General features: G+C 41.8%; 27 pseudogenes; all 27 read left to right on the top strand.

The window, feature by feature from the left end:
• The first annotated feature begins 25 nt into the window (after window positions 1-25).
• Window positions 26-144, top strand: LOC142675405 (5S ribosomal RNA; annotated as a pseudogene).
• A 67-nt stretch (window positions 145-211) lies between these two features.
• LOC142675784 (5S ribosomal RNA) lies at window positions 212-330 on the top strand (annotated as a pseudogene).
• A 67-nt stretch (window positions 331-397) lies between these two features.
• LOC142675834 (5S ribosomal RNA) lies at window positions 398-516 on the top strand (annotated as a pseudogene).
• A 253-nt stretch (window positions 517-769) lies between these two features.
• Window positions 770-888, top strand: LOC142675843 (5S ribosomal RNA; annotated as a pseudogene).
• Window positions 889-1,319: 431 nt separating this feature from the next.
• On the top strand, window positions 1,320-1,438 carry LOC142675666 (5S ribosomal RNA; annotated as a pseudogene).
• Window positions 1,439-1,505: 67 nt separating this feature from the next.
• Window positions 1,506-1,624, top strand: LOC142675748 (5S ribosomal RNA; annotated as a pseudogene).
• Window positions 1,625-1,691: 67 nt separating this feature from the next.
• On the top strand, window positions 1,692-1,810 carry LOC142675349 (5S ribosomal RNA; annotated as a pseudogene).
• A 67-nt stretch (window positions 1,811-1,877) lies between these two features.
• LOC142675227 (5S ribosomal RNA) lies at window positions 1,878-1,996 on the top strand (annotated as a pseudogene).
• Window positions 1,997-2,065: 69 nt separating this feature from the next.
• On the top strand, window positions 2,066-2,182 carry LOC142675287 (5S ribosomal RNA; annotated as a pseudogene).
• Window positions 2,183-2,994: 812 nt separating this feature from the next.
• On the top strand, window positions 2,995-3,113 carry LOC142675591 (5S ribosomal RNA; annotated as a pseudogene).
• Window positions 3,114-3,513: 400 nt separating this feature from the next.
• LOC142675299 (5S ribosomal RNA) lies at window positions 3,514-3,631 on the top strand (annotated as a pseudogene).
• A 69-nt stretch (window positions 3,632-3,700) lies between these two features.
• LOC142675359 (5S ribosomal RNA) lies at window positions 3,701-3,817 on the top strand (annotated as a pseudogene).
• A 68-nt stretch (window positions 3,818-3,885) lies between these two features.
• LOC142675386 (5S ribosomal RNA) lies at window positions 3,886-4,003 on the top strand (annotated as a pseudogene).
• Window positions 4,004-5,551: 1,548 nt separating this feature from the next.
• LOC142675224 (5S ribosomal RNA) lies at window positions 5,552-5,670 on the top strand (annotated as a pseudogene).
• Window positions 5,671-5,738: 68 nt separating this feature from the next.
• Window positions 5,739-5,855, top strand: LOC142675286 (5S ribosomal RNA; annotated as a pseudogene).
• A 441-nt stretch (window positions 5,856-6,296) lies between these two features.
• LOC142675188 (5S ribosomal RNA) lies at window positions 6,297-6,413 on the top strand (annotated as a pseudogene).
• Window positions 6,414-6,482: 69 nt separating this feature from the next.
• LOC142675289 (5S ribosomal RNA) lies at window positions 6,483-6,599 on the top strand (annotated as a pseudogene).
• A 1,575-nt stretch (window positions 6,600-8,174) lies between these two features.
• LOC142675360 (5S ribosomal RNA) lies at window positions 8,175-8,291 on the top strand (annotated as a pseudogene).
• Window positions 8,292-8,917: 626 nt separating this feature from the next.
• On the top strand, window positions 8,918-9,036 carry LOC142675678 (5S ribosomal RNA; annotated as a pseudogene).
• Window positions 9,037-9,476: 440 nt separating this feature from the next.
• Window positions 9,477-9,593, top strand: LOC142675285 (5S ribosomal RNA; annotated as a pseudogene).
• A 413-nt stretch (window positions 9,594-10,006) lies between these two features.
• Window positions 10,007-10,124, top strand: LOC142675215 (5S ribosomal RNA; annotated as a pseudogene).
• A 628-nt stretch (window positions 10,125-10,752) lies between these two features.
• LOC142675214 (5S ribosomal RNA) lies at window positions 10,753-10,870 on the top strand (annotated as a pseudogene).
• Window positions 10,871-11,683: 813 nt separating this feature from the next.
• LOC142675284 (5S ribosomal RNA) lies at window positions 11,684-11,800 on the top strand (annotated as a pseudogene).
• A 69-nt stretch (window positions 11,801-11,869) lies between these two features.
• LOC142675282 (5S ribosomal RNA) lies at window positions 11,870-11,986 on the top strand (annotated as a pseudogene).
• A 69-nt stretch (window positions 11,987-12,055) lies between these two features.
• Window positions 12,056-12,172, top strand: LOC142675281 (5S ribosomal RNA; annotated as a pseudogene).
• A 255-nt stretch (window positions 12,173-12,427) lies between these two features.
• Window positions 12,428-12,544, top strand: LOC142675187 (5S ribosomal RNA; annotated as a pseudogene).
• A 255-nt stretch (window positions 12,545-12,799) lies between these two features.
• Window positions 12,800-12,916, top strand: LOC142675280 (5S ribosomal RNA; annotated as a pseudogene).
• The last annotated feature ends 22 nt before the right edge of the window (window positions 12,917-12,938 follow it).

Here is a 12,938-nt window from a genome sequence, read left to right as displayed (position 1 = left end):
AGGACTATGGATTAAAGCATTTACTGTCAATGGCCATTCTAAGCTGAATGTGCCTGCTCTCGTCAGATCGCAGAAGTTACACAGCTTAAGGCCTCGCTAGTACCAGTGTGGGAGACTGTCTGGGAATCCGTGGTGCGGTTGACTTTTTATTATGTCGTTTAGATTTTGTTTCACAATAGATTAAATAGGACTATGGATTAAAGCATTTAATGTCAATGGCCATTCTAAGCTGAATGTCCCTGCTCTCGTCAGATCGCAGAAGTTACACAGCTTAAGGCCTCGCTAGTAGCTGTGTGGGAGACTGTCTGGGAATCCGTGGTGCGGTTGACTTTTTATTATGTTTGTTAGATTTTGTTTCACAATAGATTAAATAGGACTATGGATTAAGGCTTTTAATGTCAATGGCCATTCTAAGCTGAATGTGACTGCTCTCGTCAGATCGCAGAAGTTACACAGCTTAAGGCCTCGCTAGTACCAGTGTGGGAGACTGTCTGGGAATCTGTGGTGCGGTTGACTTTTTATTATGTCGTTTAGATTTTGTTTCACAATAGATTAAATAGGACTATGGATTAGAGCATTTAACGTCAATGGCCATTCTAAGCTGAATGTGCCTTCTCTCGTCAGATCGCAGAAGTTACACAGCTTAAGCCCTCGCTAGTATCAGTGTGGGAGACTGTCTGGGAATCCGTGGTGCGGTTGACTTTTTATTATGTCGTTTAGATTTTGTTTCACAATAGATTAAATAGGACTATGGAGTAAAGCACTTAACGTCAATGGCCATTCTAAGCTGAATTTGCCTGCTCTCGTCAGATCGCAGAAGTTACACAGCTTAAGGCCTCGCTAGTACCAGTGTGGGAGACTGTCTGGGAATCCGTGGTGCGGTTGAATTTTTATTATGTCGTTTAGATTTTGTTTCACAATAGATTAAATAGGACTATGGATTAAGGCTTTTAATGTCAATGGCCATGCTAAGCTGAATGTCCCTGCTCTCGTCAGATCGCAGAAGTCAAGCAGCTTAAGGCCTCGCTAGTACCAGTGTGGGAGACTGTCTGTGGTGCGGTTGAGTTTTTATTATGTCGTTTAGATTTTGTTTCACAATCGATTAAAAAGGACTATGGATTAAAGCCTTTAATGTCAATGGCCATTCTAAGCTGAATGTCCCTGCTCTCGTCAGATCGCAGAAGTTACACAGCTTAAGGCCTCGCTGGTACCAGTGTGGGAGACTGTCTGGGAATGCGTGGTGCGGTTGACTTTTTATTATGTTGTTTAGATTTTGTTTCACAATAGATTAAATAGGACTATGGATTAAGGCTTTTAATGTCAATGGCCATTCTAAGCTGAATGTGCCTGCTCTCGTCAGATCGCAGAAGTTACACAGCTTAAGTCCTCGCTAGTACCAGTGTGGGAGACTGTCTGGGAATCCGTGGTGCGGTTGACTTTTTATTATGTCGTTTAGATTTTGTTTCACAATCGATTAAAAAGGACTATGGATTAAAGCATTTAATGTCAATGGCCATTCTAAGCTGAATGTCCCTGCTCTCGTCAGATCGCAGAAGTTACACAGCTTAAGGCCTCGCTAGTACCAGTGTGGGAGACTGTCTGGGAATCCGTGGTGCGGTTGAATTTTTATTATGTCGTTTAGATTTTGTTTCACAATCGATTAAAAAAGACTATGGATTAAAGCATTTAATGTCAATGGCCATTCTAAGCTGAATGTCCCTGCTCTCGTCAGATCGCAGAAGTTACACAGCTTAATTCCTCGCTAGTACCGGTGTGGGAGACTGTCTGGGAATCCGTGGTGCGGTTGACTTTTTATTATGTTGGTTAGATTTTGTTTCACAATAGATTAAATAGGACTATGGATTAAGGCTTTTAATGTCAATGGCCATTCTAAGCTGAATGTGCCTTCTCTCGTCAGATCGCAGAAGTTACACAGCTTAAGGCCTCGCTAGTACCAGTGTTGGAGACTGTCTGGGAATCCGTGGTGCGGTTGACTTTTTATTATGTCGTTTAGATTTTGTTTCACAATCGATTTAAAAAGGACTATGGATTAAAGCATTTACTGTCAATGGCCATTCTAAGCTGAATGTGCCTGCTCTCGTCAGATCGCAGAAGTTACACAGCTTAAGGCCTCGCTAGTACCAGTGTGGGAGACTGTCTGGGAATCCGTGGTGCGGTTGACTTTTTATTATGTCGTTTAGATTTTGTTTCACAATAGATTAAATAGGACTATGGATTAAAGCATTTAATGTCAATGGCCATTCTAAGCTGAATGTCCCTGCTCTCGTCAGATCGCAGAAGTTACACAGCTTAAGGCCTCGCTAGTAGCTGTGTGGGAGACTGTCTGGGAATCCGTGGTGCGGTTGACTTTTTATTATGTTTGTTAGATTTTGTTTCACAATAGATTAAATAGGACTATGGATTAAGGCTTTTAATGTCAATGGCCATTCTAAGCTGAATGTGACTGCTCTCGTCAGATCGCAGAAGTTACACAGCTTAAGGCCTCGCTAGTATCAGTGTGGGAGACTGTCTGGGAATCTGTGGTGCGGTTGACTTTTTATTATGTCGTTTAGATTTTGTTTCACAATAGATTAAATAGGACTATGGATTAGAGCATTTAACGTCAATGGCCATTCTAAGCTGAATGTGCCTTCTCTCGTCAGATCGCAGAAGTTACACAGCTTAAGGCCTCGCTAGTATCAGTGTGGGAGACTGTCTGGGAATCCGTGGTGCGGTTGACTTTTTATTATGTCGTTTAGATTTTGTTTCACAATAGATTAAATAGGACTATGGAGTAAAGCACTTAACGTCAATGGCCATTCTAAGCTGAATTTGCCTGCTCTCGTCAGATCGCAGAAGTTACACAGCTTAAGGCCTCGCTAGTACCAGTGTGGGAGACTGTCTGGGAATCCGTGGTGCGGTTGAATTTTTATTATGTCGTTTAGATTTTGTTTCACAATCGATTAAAAAGGACTATGGATTAAAGCATTTAATGTCAATGGCCATTCTAAGCTGAATGTCCCTGCTCTCGTCAGATCGCAGAAGTTACACAGCTTAAGGCCTCGCTAGTACCAGTGTGGGAGACTGTCTGGGAATCCGTGGTGCGGTAGACTTTTTATTATGTCGTTTAGATTTTGTTTCACAATAGATTAAATAGGACTATGGATTAAAACATTTAACGTCAATGGGCATTCTAAGCTGAATGTGCCTGCTCTTGTCAGAACGCAGGAGTTACACAGCTTAAGGCCTCACTAGTACCAGTGTGGGAGACTTTTTATTATGTTGTTTAGATTTTGTTTCACAATAGATTAAATAGGACTATGGATTAAGGCTTTTAATGTCAATGGCCATTCTAAGCTGAATGTGCCTGCTCTCGTCAGATTGCAGAAGTTACACAGCTTAAGGCCTCGCTAGTACCAGTCTGGGAAACCGTGGTGCTTTTGACTTTTTATTATGTCGTTTAGATTTTGTTTCACAATAGATTAAATAGGACTATGGATTAAAGCATTTAACGTCAATGGCCATTCTAAGCTGAATGTGCCTGCTCTCGTCAGATCGCAGAAGTTACACAGCTTAAGGCCTCGCTAGTACCAGTGTGGGAGACTGTGTGGGAATCCGTGGTGCGGTTACCTTTTTATTCTGTCGTTTAAATTTTGTTTCACAATCGATTAAAAAGGACTATGGATTAAAGCATTTCATGTCAATGGCCATTCTAAGCTGAATGTGCCTGCTCTCGTCAGATCGCAGAAGTTACACAGCTTAAGGCCTCGCTAGTACCAGTGTGGGAAACTGTCTGGGAAACCGTGGTGCTTTTGACTTTTTATTATGTCGTTTAGATTTTGTTTCACAATCGATTAAAAAGGACTATGGATTAAAGCATTTAATGTCAATGGCCATTCTAAGCTGAATGTGCCTGCTCTCGTCAGATCGCAGAAGTTACACAGCTTAAGGCCTCGCTAGTACCAGTGTGGGAGACTGTCTGGGAATCCGTGGTGTGGTTACCTTTTTATTATGTCGTTTAAACTTTGTTTCACAATCGATTAAAAAGGACTATGGATTAAAGCATTTCATGTCAATGGCCATTCTAAGCTGAATGTGCCTGCTCTCGTCAGATCGTAGAAGTTACACAGCTTAAGGCCTCGCTAGTACCAGTGTGGGAGACTGTCTGGGAATCCGTGGTGCGGTTGACTTTTTATTATGTCGTTTAGATTTTGTTTCACAATAGATTAAATAGGACTATGGATTAAAGCATTTAACGTCAATGGCCATTCTAAGCTGAATTTGCCTGCTCTCGTCCGAAAGCAGAAGTTACACAGCTTAAGGCCTCGCTAGTACCAGTGTGGGAGACTGTCTATGGTGCGGTTGAGTTTTTATTATGTCGTTTAGATTTTGTTTCACAATCGATTAAAAAGGACTATGGATTAAAGCCTTTAATGTCAATGGCCATTCTAAGCTGAATGTCCCTGCTCTCGTCAGATCGCAGAAGTTACACAGCTTAAGGCCTCGCTGGTACCAGTGTGGGAGACTGTCTGGGAATGCGTGGTGCGGTTGACTTTTTATTATGTTGTTTAGATTTTGTTTCACAATAGATTAAATAGGACTATGGATTAAGGCTTTTAATGTCAATGGCCATTCTAAGCTGAATGTGCCTGCTCTCGTCAGATCGCAGAAGTTACACAGCTTAAGTCCTCGCTAGTACCAGTGTGGGAGACTGTCTGGGAATCCGTGGTGCGGTTGACTTTTTATTATGTCGTTTAGATTTTGTTTCACAATCGATTAAAAAGGACTATGGATTAAAGCATTTAATGTCAATGGCCATTCTAAGCTGAATGTGCCTGCTCTCGTTAGATCGCAGAAGTTACACAGCTTAACGCCTCGCTAGTACTAGTGTGGGTGACTGTCTGGGAATCCGTGGTGCGGTTGACTTTTTATTATGTCGTTTAGATTTTGTTTCACAATAGATTAAAAAGGACTATGGATTAAAGCATTTAACGTCAATGGCCATTCTAAGCTGAATGTGCCTGCTCTCGTCAGATCACAGAAGTTACACAGCCTAAGGCCTCGCTAGTACCAGTGTGGGAGACTATCTGGGAATCCGTGGTGCGGTTGACTTTTTATTATGTCGTTTAGATTTTGTTTCACAATCGATTAAAAAGGACTATGGATTAAAGCATTTAATGTCAATGGCCATTCTAAGCTGAATGTGCCTGCTCTCGTCAGATCGCAGAAGTTACACAGCTTAAGGCCTCGCTAGTACCAGTGAGGGAGACTGTCTGGGAATCCGTGGTGCGGTTGACTTTTTATTATGTCGTTTAGATTTTGTTTCACAATAGATTAAATAGGACTATGGATTAAATCATTTAACGTCAATGGCCATTCTAAGCTGAATGTGCCTGCTCTCGTCAGATCGCAGAAGTTACACAGCTTAAGGCCTCGCTAGTACCAGTGTGGGAGACTGTCTCGGAATCAATTGTGCGGTTGAATTTTTATTATGTCGTTTAGATTTTGTTTCACAATCGATTAAAAAGGACTATGGATTAAAGCATTTAATGTCAATCGCCATTCTAAGCTGAATGTCCCTTCTCTCGTCAGATCGCAGAAGTTACACAGCTTAAGGCCTCGCTAGTACCAGTGTGGGAGACTGTCTGGGAATCCGTGGTGCTGTTGACTTTTTATTATGTCGTTTAGATTTTGTTTCACAATCGATTAAAAAGGACTATGGATTAAAGCATTTAATGTCAATGGCCATTCTAAGCTGAATGTGCCTGCTCTCGTCAGATCGCAGAAGTTACACAGCTTAAGGCCTCGCTAGTACCAGTGTGGGAGACTGTCTGGGAATCCGTGGTGCGGTTGACTTTTTATTATGTCGTTTAGATTTTGTTTCACAATCGATAAAAAAGGACTATGGATTAAAGCATTTAACGTCAATGGCCATTCTAAGCTGAATGTGCCCGCTCTCGTCAGATCGCAGAAGTTACACAGCTTAAGGCCTCGCTAGTACCAGTGTGGGAGCATGTCTGGGAATCCGTGGTGCGGTTGACTTTTTATTATGTCGTTTAGATTTTGTTTCACAATCGATTAAAAAGGACTATGTATTAAAGCATTTAAAGTCAATGGCCATTCTAAGCTGAATGTGTCTGCTCTCGTTAGATCGCAGAAGTTACACAGCTTAACGCCTCGCTAGTACCAGTGTGGGAGACTGTCTGGGAATCCGTGGTGCGGTTGACTTTTTATTATGTCGTTTAGATTTTGTTTCACAATAGATTAAATAGGACTATGGATTAAAGAATTTAACGTCAATGGCCATTCTAAGCTGAATGTGCCTGCTCTCGTCCGAACGCAGAAGTTACACAGCTTAAGGCCTCGCTAGTACCAGTGTGGGAGACTGTCTGGGAATCCGTGGTGCGGTTGACTTTTTATTATGTCGTTTAGATTTTGTTTCACAATAGATTAAATAGGACTATGGATTAAAGCATTTATCGTCAATGGCCATTCTAAGCTGAATGTGCCTGCTCTCGTCAGAACGCAGAAGTTACACAGCTTAAGGCCTCGCTAGTACCAGTGTGGGAGACTGTCTGGGAATCCGTGGTGCGGTTGAATTTTTATTATGTCGTTTAGATTTTGTTTCACAATCGATTAAAAAGGACTATGGATTAAAGCATTTAATGTCAATGGCCATTCTAAGCTGAATGTCCCTGCTCTTGTCAGATCGCAGAAGTTACACAGCTTAAGGCCTCGCTAGTACCAGTGTGGGAGACTGTCTGGGAATCCGTGGTGCGGTTGACTTTTTATTATGTTGTTTAGATTTTGTTTCACAATAGATTAAATAGGACTATGGATTAAGGCTTTTAATGTCAATGGCCATTCTAACCTGAATGTGCCTGCTCTCGTCATATCGCAGAAGTTACACAGCTTAAGGCCTCGCTAGTACCAGTGTGGGAGACTGTCTGGGAATCCGTGGTGCGGTTGACTTTTTATTATGTCGTTTAGATTTTGTTTCACAATCGATTAAAAAGGACTATGGATTAAAGCATTTAATGTCAATGGCCATTCTAAGCAGAATGTCCCTGCTCTCGTCAGATCGCAGAAGTTACACAGCTTAAGGCCTTGCTGATACCAGTGTGGGAGACTGTCTGGGAATCCGTGGTGCGGTTGACTTTTTATTATGTCGTTTAGATTTTGTTTCACAATCGATTAAAAAGGACTATGGATTAAAGCATTTAACGTCAATGGCCATTCTAAGCTGAATGTGCCTGCTCTCGTCAGAACGCAGAAGTTACATAGCTTAAGTCCTCGCTAGTACCAGTGTGGGAGACTGTCTGGGAATCCGTGGTGCGGTTGACTTTTTATTATGTCGTTTAGATTTTGTTTCACAATCGATTAAAAAGGACTATGGATTAAAGCATTTAAAGTCAATGGCCATTCTAAGCTGAATGTGCCTGCTCTCGTTAGATCGCAGAAGTTACACAGCTTAACGCCTCGCTAGTACCAGTGTGGGAGACTGTCTGGGAATCCGTGGTGCGGTTGACTTTTTATTATGTCGTTTAGATTTTGTTTCACAATCGATTAAAAAGGACTATGGATTAAAGCATTTAACGTTAATGGCCATTCTAAGCTGAATGTGCCTGCTCTCGTCAGAACGCAGAAGTTACATAGCTTAAGTCCTCGCTAGTACCAGTGTGGGAGACTGTCTGGGAATCCGTGGTGTGGTTGACTTTTTATTATGTCGTTTAGATTTTGTTTCACAATCGATTAAATAGGACTATATATTAAAGCATTTAACGTCAATGGCCATTCTAAGCTGAATGTGCCTGCTCTTGTCAGAACGCAGAAGTTACACAGCTTAAGGCCTCGCTAGTACCAGTGTGGGAGACTGTCTGGGAATCCGTGGTGCGGTTGCCTTTTTATTATGTTGTTTAGATTTTGTTTCACAGTAGATTAAATAGGACTATGGATTAAAGCTTTTAATGTCAATGGCCATTCTAAGCTGAATGTGCCTGCTCTCGTCAGATCGCAGAAGTTACACAGCTTAAGGCCTCGCTAGTACCAGTGTGGGAGATTGTCTGGGAATCCGTGGTGCGGTTGACTTTTTATTATGTCGTTTAGATTTTGTTTCACAATCGATTAAAAAGGACTATGGATTAAAGCATTTAAAGCATTTAAAGCATTTAATGTCAATGGCCATTCTAAGCTGAATGTGCCTGCTCTCGTCAGAACGCAGAAGTTACACAGCTTAAGGCCTCTCTAGTACCAGTGTGGGAGACTGTCTGGGAATCCGTGGTGCGGTTGACTTTTTATTATGTTGTTTAGATTTTGTTTCACAATAGATTAAATAGGACTATGGATTAAGTCTTTTAATGTCAATGGCCATTCTAAGCTGAATGTGCCTGCTCTCGTCAGATCGCAGAAGTTACACAGCTTAAGGCCTCGCTAGCACCTGTGTGGGAGACTGTCTGGGAATCCGTGGTGCGGTTGACTTTTTATTATGTCGTTTAGATTTTGTTTCACAATCGATAAAAAAGGACTATGGATTAAAGCATTTAACGTCAATGGCCATTCTAAGCTGAATGTCCCTGCTCTCGTCAGAACGCAGAAGTTACATAGCTTAAGTCCTCGCTAGTACCAGTGTGGGAGACTGTCTGGGAATCCGTGGTGCGGTTGACTTTTTATTATGTTGTTTAGATTTTGTTTCACAATAGATTAAATAGGACTATGGATTAAGGCTTTTAATGTCAATGGCCATTCTAAGCTGAATGTGCCTGCTCTCGTCAGATCGCAGAAGTTACACAGCTTAAGGCCTCGCTAGTACCAGTGTGGGAGACTGTCTCGGAATCCGTTGTGCGGTTGAATTTTTATTATGTCGTTTAGATTTTGTTTCACAATCGATTAAAAAGGACTATGGATTAAAGCATTTAATGTCAATGGCCATTCTAAGCTGAATGTCCCTTCTCTCGTCAGATCGCAGAAGTTACACAGCTTAAGGCCTCGCTAGTACCAGTGTGGGAGACTGTCTGGGAATCCGTGGTGCTGTTGACTTTTTATCATGTCGTTTAGATTTTGTTTCACAATCGATTAAAAAGGACTATGGATTAAAGCATTTAATGTCAATGGCCATTCTAAGCTGAATGTGCCTGCTCTCGTCAGATCGCAGAAGTTACACAGCTTAAGGCCTTGCTAGTACCAGTGTGGGAGACTGTCTGGGAATCCGTGGTGCGGTTGACTTTTTATTATGTCGTTTAGATTTTGTTTCACAATCGATAAAAAAGGACTATGGATTAAAGCATTTAACGTCAATGGCCATTCTAAGCTGAATGTGCCTGCTCTCGTCAGAACGCAGAAGTTACATAGCTTAAGTCCTCGCTAGTACCAGTGTGGGAGACTGTCTGGGAATCCGTGGTGCGGTTGACTTTTTATTATGTTGTTTAGATTTTGTTTCACAATAGATTAAATAGGACTATGGATTAAGGCTTTTAATGTCAATGGCCATTCTAAGCTGAATGTGCCTGCTCTCGTCAGATCGCAGAAGTTACACAGCTTAAGGCCTCGCTAGTACCAGTGTGGGAGACTGTCTGGGAATCCGTGGTGCGGTTGACTTTTTATTATGTCGTTTAGATTTTGTTTCACAATAGATTAAATAGGACTATGGATTAAAGCATTTAACGTCAATGGCCATTCTAAGCTGAATGTGCCTGCTCTCGTCAGAACTCAGAAGTTACACAGCTTAAGGCCTCGCTAGTACCAGTGTGGGAGACTGTCTGGGAATCCGTGGTGCGGTTGACTTTTTATTATGTCGTTTAGATTTTGTTTCACAATCGATTAAAAAGGACTATGGATTAAAGCATTTAATGTCAATGGCCATTCTAAGCTGAATGTGCCTGCTCTTGTTAGATCGCAGAAGTTACACAGCTTAACGCCTCGCTAGTACCAGTGTGGGAGACTGTCTATTATGTCGTTTAGATTTTTTTTCACAATAGATTAAATAGGACTATGGATTAAAGCATTTAACTTCAATGGCCATTCTAAGCTGAATGTGCCTGCTCTCGTCAGATCGCAGAAGTTACACAGCTTAAGGCCTCGCTAGTACCAGTGTGGGAGACTGTCTGGGAATCCGTGGTGCGGTTGACTTTTTATTATGTCGTTTAGATTTTGTTTCACAATCGATTAAAAAGGACTATGGATTAAAGCATTTAATGTCAATGGCCATTCTAAGCTGAATGTGCCTGCCCTCGTTAGATCGCAGAAGTTACACAGCTTAAGGCCTCGCTAGTACCAGTGTGGGAGACTGTCTGGGAATCCGTGGTGCGGTTGACTTTTTATTATGTCGTTTAGATTTAGTTTCACAATCGATTAAAAAGGACTATGGATTAAAACATTTAATGTCAATGGCCATTCTAAGCTGAATGTGCCTGCTCTCGTTAAATCGCAGAACTTACACAGCTTAACGCCTCGCTAGTACCAGTGTGGGAGACTGTCTGGGAATCCGTGGTGCGGTTGACTTTTTATTATGTGTCGTTTAGATTTTGTTTCACAATAGATTAAATAGGACTATGGATTAGAGCATTTAACGTCAATGGCCATTCTAAGCTGAATGTGCCTGCTCTCGTCAAATCGCAGAAGTTACACAGCTTAAGGCCTCACTAGTACCAGTGTGGGAGACTGTCTGGGAATCCGTGGTGCGGTTGACTTTTTATTATGTCGTTTAGATTTTGTTTCACAATAGATTAAATAGGACTATGGATTAAAGCATTTAACTTCAATGGCCATTCTAAGCTGAATGTGCCTGCTCTCGTCAGATCGCAGAAGTTACACAGCTTAAGGCCTCGCTAGTACCAGTGTGGGAGACTGTCTGGGAATCCGTGGTGCGGTTGACTTTTTATTATGTCGTTTAGATTTTGTTTCACAATAGATTAAATAGGACTATGGATTAAAGGATTTAACGTCAATGGCCATTCTAAGCTGAATGTGCCTGCTCTCGTCAGATCGCAGTAGTTACACAGCTTAAGTCCTCGCTAGTACCAGTGTGGGAGACTGTCTGGGAATCCGTGGTGCGGTTGAATTTTTATTATGTCGTTTAGATTTTGTTTCACAATCGATTAAAAAGGACTATGGATTAAAGCATTTAATGTCAATGGCCATTCTAAGCTGAATGTCCCTGCTCTCGTCAGATCGTAGAAGTTACACAGCTTAAGGCCTTGCTAGTACCAGTGTGGGAGACTGTCTGGGAATCCGTGGTGCGGTTGACTTTTTATTATGTCGTTTAGATTTTGTTTCACAATAGATTAAATAGGACTATGGATTAAAGCATTTAACGTCAATGGCCATTCTAAGCTGAATGTGCCTGCTCTCGTCAGATCGCAGAAGTTACACAGCTTAAGTCCTCGCTAGCACCAGTGTGGGAGACTGTCTGGGAATCCGTGGTGCGGTTGAATTTTTATTATGTCGTTTAGATTTTGTTTCACAATCGATTAAAAAGGACTATGGATTAAAGCATTTAATGTCAATGGCCATTCTAAGCTGAATGTGCCTTCTCTCGTCAGATCGCAGAAGTTACACAGCTTAAGGCCTCGCTAGTACTAGTGTGGGAGTCTGTCTGGGAATCCGTGGTGCGGTTGACTTTTTATTATGTTGTTTAGATTTTGTTTCACAATAGATTAAATAGGACTATGGATTAAGGCTTTTAATGTCAATGGCCATTCTAAGCTGAATGTGCCTGCTCTCGTCAGATCGCAGAAGTTACACAGCTTAAGGCCTCGCTAGTACCAGTGTGGGAGACTGTCTGGGAATCCGTGGTGCGGTTGACTTTATATTATGTCGTTTAGATTTTGTTTCACAATCGATTAAAAAGGACTATGGATTAAAGCATTTAATGTCAATGGCCATTCTAAGCTGAATGTGCCTGCTCTCGTCAGATCGCAGAAGTTACACAGCTTAAGGCCTCGCTAGTACCAGTGTGGGAGACTGTCTGGGAATCCGTGGTGCGGTTGACTTTTTATTATGTCGTTTAGATTTTGTTTCACAATCGATTAAATAGGACTATGGATTAAGGATTTTAATGTCAATGGCCATTCTAAGCTGAATGTGCCTGCTCTCGTCAGATCGCAGAAGTTACACAGCTTAAGGCCTCGCTAGTACCAGTGTGGGAGACTGTCTGGGAATCCGTGGTGCGGTTGACTTTTTATTATGTCGTTTAGATTTTGTTTCACAATCGATTAAAAAGGACTATGGATTAAAACTTTTATAGTCAATGGCCATTCTAAGCTGAATGTGCCTGCTCTTGTTAGATCGCAGAAGTTACACAGCTTAACGCCTCGCTAGTACCAGTGTGGGAGACTGTCTGGGAATCCGTGGTGCGGTTGACTTTTTATTATGTCGTTTAGATTTTGTTTCACATTAGATTAAATAGGACTATGGATTAAAGCATTTAACGTCAATGGCCATTCTAAGCTGAATGTGCCTGCTCTCGTCCGAACGCAGAAGTTACACAGCTTAAGGCCTCGCTAGTACCAGTGTGGGAGACTGTCTGGGAATCCGTGGTGCGGTTGACTTTTTATTATGTCGTTTAGATTTTGTTTCACAATAGATTAAATAGGACTATGGATTAAAGCATTTAACGTCAATGGCCATTCTAAGCTGAATGTGCCTGCTCTCGTCAGATCGCAGAAGTTACACAGCTTAAGGCCTCGCTAGTACCAGTATGGGAGGCTGTCTGGGAATCCGTGGTGCGGTTGACTTTTTATTATGTTGTTTAGATTTTGTTTCACAATAGATTAATTAGGACTATGGATTAAGGCTTTTAATGTCAATGGCCATTCTAAGCTGAATGTGCCTGCTCTCGTCAGATCGCAGAAGTTACACAGCTTAAGGCCTCGCTAGTACCAGTGTGGGAGACTGTCTGGGAATCCGTGGTGCGGTTGACTTTTTATTATGTCGTTTAGATT

The sequence above is a fragment of the Rhinoderma darwinii genome (assembly GCF_050947455.1).
Source record: "Rhinoderma darwinii isolate aRhiDar2 chromosome 2 unlocalized genomic scaffold, aRhiDar2.hap1 SUPER_2_unloc_27, whole genome shotgun sequence".
NCBI lineage: Eukaryota > Metazoa > Chordata > Amphibia > Anura > Rhinodermatidae > Rhinoderma > Rhinoderma darwinii.
Note: the sequence above shows the minus strand (reverse complement) of the source record. Positions and strands in the feature narration are given on the sequence as shown.